Raw genomic sequence first — 5,655 nt, 5'->3', positions numbered from 1 at the left:
GCATATATATACTATATATATGCAGAGAGAGTTTGAGTGTTTAGTTTATAGAAGTAGTATGAATTTAATGTATGGGTTTACTCTAAATAAAGCTAAGGCCGTCGTAGCCCTATGTCTTATGTCTGATTATATTATTGTATTACTAATATTACTAGTATATGATCACGCTTATTATATTATATATATTATATATATTTATTATTATAATTATTAGTATATTATCAATATTTTTATTATATTGTTAGTATATTATCAATGTTATTATAATATTAGTATATTATAACTAATTACTAGCTGTTAATTTGCATCTGCGTTTCTTCATTCGCGCGACCTGCAAAACAGAGGGTTATATATTATATATATATATAATATATATATATATATTATTAAAAGTAGAGATAGAGAGCAACTAAGTGCGAAGTAAACGAGTAAACAACAAGAAATAATAAGGCGAAGAGTTTGTTTAAATAACAAATAACAAAAGAAGCCCCAAGTAAAACTCTTAAAAGTTTTTTGAAAAAAAGAGATGGGGCTGTTGGTGTATACAATAAATATTTATTATCGTATAAATATAATATATAAAATACAATATATAACATTTTATAGATGCATATACATACATATATAGATGTTTAGGGTCTAAGAATCACTCACAGAGACAGCAAATAATGCATGCACAAGAAAGTAAAATAAGACAGAGAAAAAGCAAGAAGAGATGCTGCTCTGCAAGATACAGCAATGAAGAGGGTTTTAAATATACTTCTGGCCGCACAACACTATCATCATCATCAACTCTCCTCCTATTGTGTATTCCTCTTGCTGCTGCTGCTGCTGATGATGCTGCTGCTTCGTTTGCTTCTTTGTGCTGCTGCAATTCCCGATAAACATCGGCGCCTGCAGATCATCTTCCTGCCTCCATGGCAGTCCATCTGCAGCAGCAGCAGCAGCAGCAGCAGCAGAAGGGTAGCTGCTGCTGCAAGACGACATCCTTTTGAATGTCTTTTGCTATTTTATGCAATATTTCGTTCCATTAGATTGAGAGAAAGGGAGAAAAGACGGGAAAATGCTGCTTATAATGCTTTTCTTTACTCCACAGGGTCTATCTCAAAGTCAGGTTTAAGGTTCTTGTTCGCTCCACTCTCTGTATTAAAGATAAAGATAGCAGCAATAACTAAAAGAGGAGAAAATGCAATTAAAAGTTTGGTGATATCCCACAGCAGCCATAAATACCCAAAGAAATAAACGTCTTCGGCGTCTTGCATCTTGAATAAGAAAAAAAAGGAAGGAGAAATATTTTTAAAAAGCAGAACTTAACCTGCTTATTCCTTCTATACTTCAGAAAATAGTTCAAATATCCTTTAAAATATTAAAAGAAAACAAGAAAAACACCAAGTGCATGCAATTGAATACGCTTACGTTTCTCAAGAAGAAACTTGAAGGCGTTTAAGCTGCAGCCAGCAGAAAGCTGAGGAATACGGAGGGAAAACGACTTCTTTTTAAATTCTTTCTTTGCAGATAAATAAAAGAAAGGTAATTCCAGCAATTTAATCAAAAAGAATCTTCAAAACTCCTGAGACGAAGAAGAAAACAACAAAATGAACAACAAACAAGCATTCATCAAGCGGATGCAGAAGAAGAAATAATTCTTGGGGGCTCGCTCTCTCTCTGCTGCTGTTTGATTGCTTATTGAGGAGTATTCTTTGTTAAAAACAATCAAAATATAAAAGTTTTATTTTATTTATTTCCTTTTCTCCTTTATTTCCTCTTTTTAACAGAGTAAATATGGGTCTTCAGCGCACAAAATAATATACAACGTAGACAGACACCCCGTGTTTAGCTGCATTGTCTGAGTAAGGGCTTGCACGAGAGAAAATTCTTCTTGAAAAGCAAGTTTATGTATTTTGTACATAATATAAATATATATTTTAATATTTTCTCTACATTTTAATAAAGATTTCGCCCTAAAATAACACTAAAAATACGAACAAACCGCTGAAAGATAATTTGTAATCCGCTTTGCAAACTGAAGCACTTAGACAGCAGTAAGAACACATTTGTACAATATATAGTCATTGCATGTATATATATGCATACACATATATATGCATGCATATATATATATATATCTGTGTGTGTGTGTGTGTGTGTTTGTGTTTGTGTGTGTGTGTGTGTGCGTGCGTGCGTGGCGAGCATCTCCGTGCATCTGTTGATTTCTCGGTTGCTGATGTTATTATTAATTGCAGCTATTGTTGCATGCATGCATGTATGCACGAACTTTGTTCTGTTTCGCATGCATGCATATACATCTTCATTTGAAGTTAATGGGATGAGGGCCGCCTCGTTGCATGCAGCAGAAGGAGGTTTGTCCTCTTAAAGCGAACACTAAGAGAAACAACAGCAACAAACTGATATACTAGACGAAGCAATATTCTGATTTCTTCATATTCTGTTTTCTTCGATCTAAACCATCACCCCCAGGCCCTAAGGCTTCCCCTCTATTCCTGTTATATAAGGAAGTGGCTGTGTAGACAGTAGACAGTAGTAAATTTGTTTCTTTCTTATTGCTTTTCATATTCTTATTCAATAAATTCTACTGCTGCTGCTGCTACTGCTGTTGTTGTTGCTGCTGCTGCTGCTGTTGCTGCTGCTGCTACTGCTGTTGTTGTTGCTGCTGCTGTTGCTGCTGCTGCTGCATACCCTGATAATAGGGTGTTTTATTGGGGAAGCGACTTCTGGCTGCTCTTTTTGTCTGTCTTCGTGAATACTTTTTAATACTTTTTCTTATGCATAGCCTCTGCATGCATAAATTGATTTAAGCAATTCTTTATCTCTGTTTATCAGCATCTTTATTGTTTTATTCATTCAAATGTCTCCTTCGGGTGTATAGACAGGATATCATTTATAAAGATATAAGCTCAAAACAAGGCGAGAAAACAAAAGAGCAAACAAATAAACAAGACATTATTTTGCTTTTAGATAAATAAAAAGCAAAGAAATGTTTGTTTGTTTGTTGTAGAGAGAAAAAAAAGTTTCTCTCTTTGTCCAAAGAAGAAAATTAAAATGAATTTCTTTTCTTTTTCTCTTAAACAACTTGTCTTCTTTTTAAATAGAGTTAAAAGAAGACAAACAGAGATACATTTCTAACCTCACGTTTACTGCGTTGTTCTCTACGGAAGTTTATTCTGTATAGGTGCTGTTGCATTTACTTTCCTTGCTGTTCCTGCTGCAGCAGCAGCAGCAGCAGAAGCAGCAGCAGGAGCAGCAGCAGCAGCTGCTGCAGCAGCAGCAGCTGCTGCTGCTTCCCGTAGGATTGCCTGTCTCTGTTTTCTTATCTTTCTTTTGCTTCTCCTGCGTGCAATAAGACCTGTAAAGAAGAAAGACATCCCCAATAGAAGCAGAGTACAGCCTAAAGCTATTCTTTCTAAGACAGCAGCAGCGCGATATTCCTTAGGATGTGTTTCTCTCCTTGCAGCATAATCTCTCCACTCTAATGAAGATAAAATGCTCTTTGGCGTCTTTTCATATTCTTTCATGTAGAAGGCTGAGAAATAAGGGTAAACAAACACACAAACAAACAAACAAATAAACAGAAAACCATCCATGCATGCATGCATGCATGCATGCATGCATGGGGAGGGAAGAGAAAAAGAAGAAATAAATAAATGTATAAGCATGAGTTTCTATCTCGTTCTTGTTCTATTTTATTTACTTTGTCCTAATTCAATAAATCTGTTTTAACGTTATTTTCTCCTCTCTATCTTTTTATCTGCTACGCTGTATGCATGTTTCTCTGCTTGCATGCATGCGAGATAAGTTTCTGTCTTTGTTTGAATTTGTGCATCCTTTACCTGCAATAGACAACCCAATTAAGACTAAGATAACGCCAACACGAATCAAAGTTTGTCCTTTAATCTTTAAAACAGGGGGCCCTTGGGGTTTGTCTTGTAGCTGCACTGAGGGGGGGCGACGCAAGTACTCGACAGGAGTTGCAAATGCTGCTTCTGCTTCTGCTGCTGCTGTTGCTGCTGTTGCTGCTGTTCTTCGTTCGGCTGCTGCTATTTCAGGGGAGATGGGAGAGGGGATGGATGAAGATGTTTCATCAGCAAGCGGGAAGATAGAAGAAGTTTTGCTGGCTTCCGTGTGCGTTGCAGCTTTCGAACTATCGGCAGAATACAAGTAAAATATATCATCATTTGCAGACTCAGCGTGAGACAGGGCCGCCTGTACTTCTTCAAAGAATGCCCCTTCATGAGAACAAGAAGCTCTCTTAGCACCACCAACAGAAAACAGTAAAAATGCAAGAGCTGCTGCTCGCCGTACACCGCAAGAGGGAGAATTCATGTTCTCTACTTCGCCAGCTTCGATGCGAAAGAAGAAAAGGAGAAATAAAGAAGAATGATACACTCAATCGGGGCCTCAAGATGCTGAATAAACAAATATAATAAACGTCTTCATGAATTTATGAAATATATATTATCCTAATTATATGCATTTTCCCTCCTTTCTGTTCGCGAAACTGCTGCTCGCATTGCCACCAAGTAGCTGAGAAGAAGCCGTTCTTTCCATTCATAAGGAGGAAAATGAATTAAATTTGTTGAAATAGCATTCAAATCACGAGAAAATACGACAAAATACGGAAAATATCGGTTCAAATTGCTTACACACTGCGGTCGAGGGAAGCGGAGGAAATAGGGCGGCGACGCAGCACATGGAGTCTATATCGAGTTAATTTTTGCTGAAAAAATAATAACCAATTTAAAAAGAATAATTATTCTTCGGATTTTAAATACTTTTATACAAAAATAAACACAACTGCAAACCTGATCATTACTAGGCCGGGGGTGTTGATCCGGAGCAGCGTCCACCGTTGCAATCACTTGAGGTGTATATACACCTCAACTATGGACAATCATGCATTGATGAGTTTAAAATTTAAATAATAATAAAATAAAACAAGAAACGAACAACAAAAGATAAATATAACAAGAAGGTTTGTTCATGTAGCCAGCCCCTGCAGACTCACTGGGCTCAATGTGGAGGCGACTGGGTATCGAGGCATTATTCAGGTTAATAGTGAGTAAACATCGGCACAAAAACAAATATAAATATTTAAACTATATATAAATATAAATATAAATATATTTATAAACAAATATATAAATTTAATAGTGTTTATTTTCATAGTTTGCAGAGGCCCCGCATGTTCTCGCCCCTCGATGCTGTTTACCCGTTCTACTCTTTCTTGCAATTGTTTTCTTAAGAATTCCAAATAAAAAGAGTTTATTAATAAGGAAGAAAGACATTAAAATGCATTTATTTTTTCGCCTCTTATTCATTTTAATTCTCCCTTTCAAGCATTGTTATAATACTTTTGTATGATGTCGATACCGTCGAGATAAGGTATTAAGAAGCCTGCTGCAACAATATTACTTTTAAATTCCTCGGGTTAACCATTATAATATTATATCCTTTTTTTAATTAAAGTTTTTATTATTTCTTGAAAAAGTATTAAACTGATGCTTCTTCCTTTTTGTATTTCTTTTACCCTTCCTCTTCTTCTGTCTATCTACGCTGTCTGCTGTTTCTGTCTATCTGCTGCTCTTTAACAGACAAATTCACGCAAACCAACGTAATAATCATTTTATTATTTAAAGT

The sequence above is a fragment of the Eimeria acervulina genome, genomic scaffold, assembly GCF_000499425.1.
Source record: "Eimeria acervulina Houghton genomic scaffold, Eah_scaff8, whole genome shotgun sequence".
Taxonomy (NCBI): Eukaryota; Apicomplexa; class Conoidasida; order Eucoccidiorida; family Eimeriidae; genus Eimeria; species Eimeria acervulina.
Note: the sequence above shows the minus strand (reverse complement) of the source record.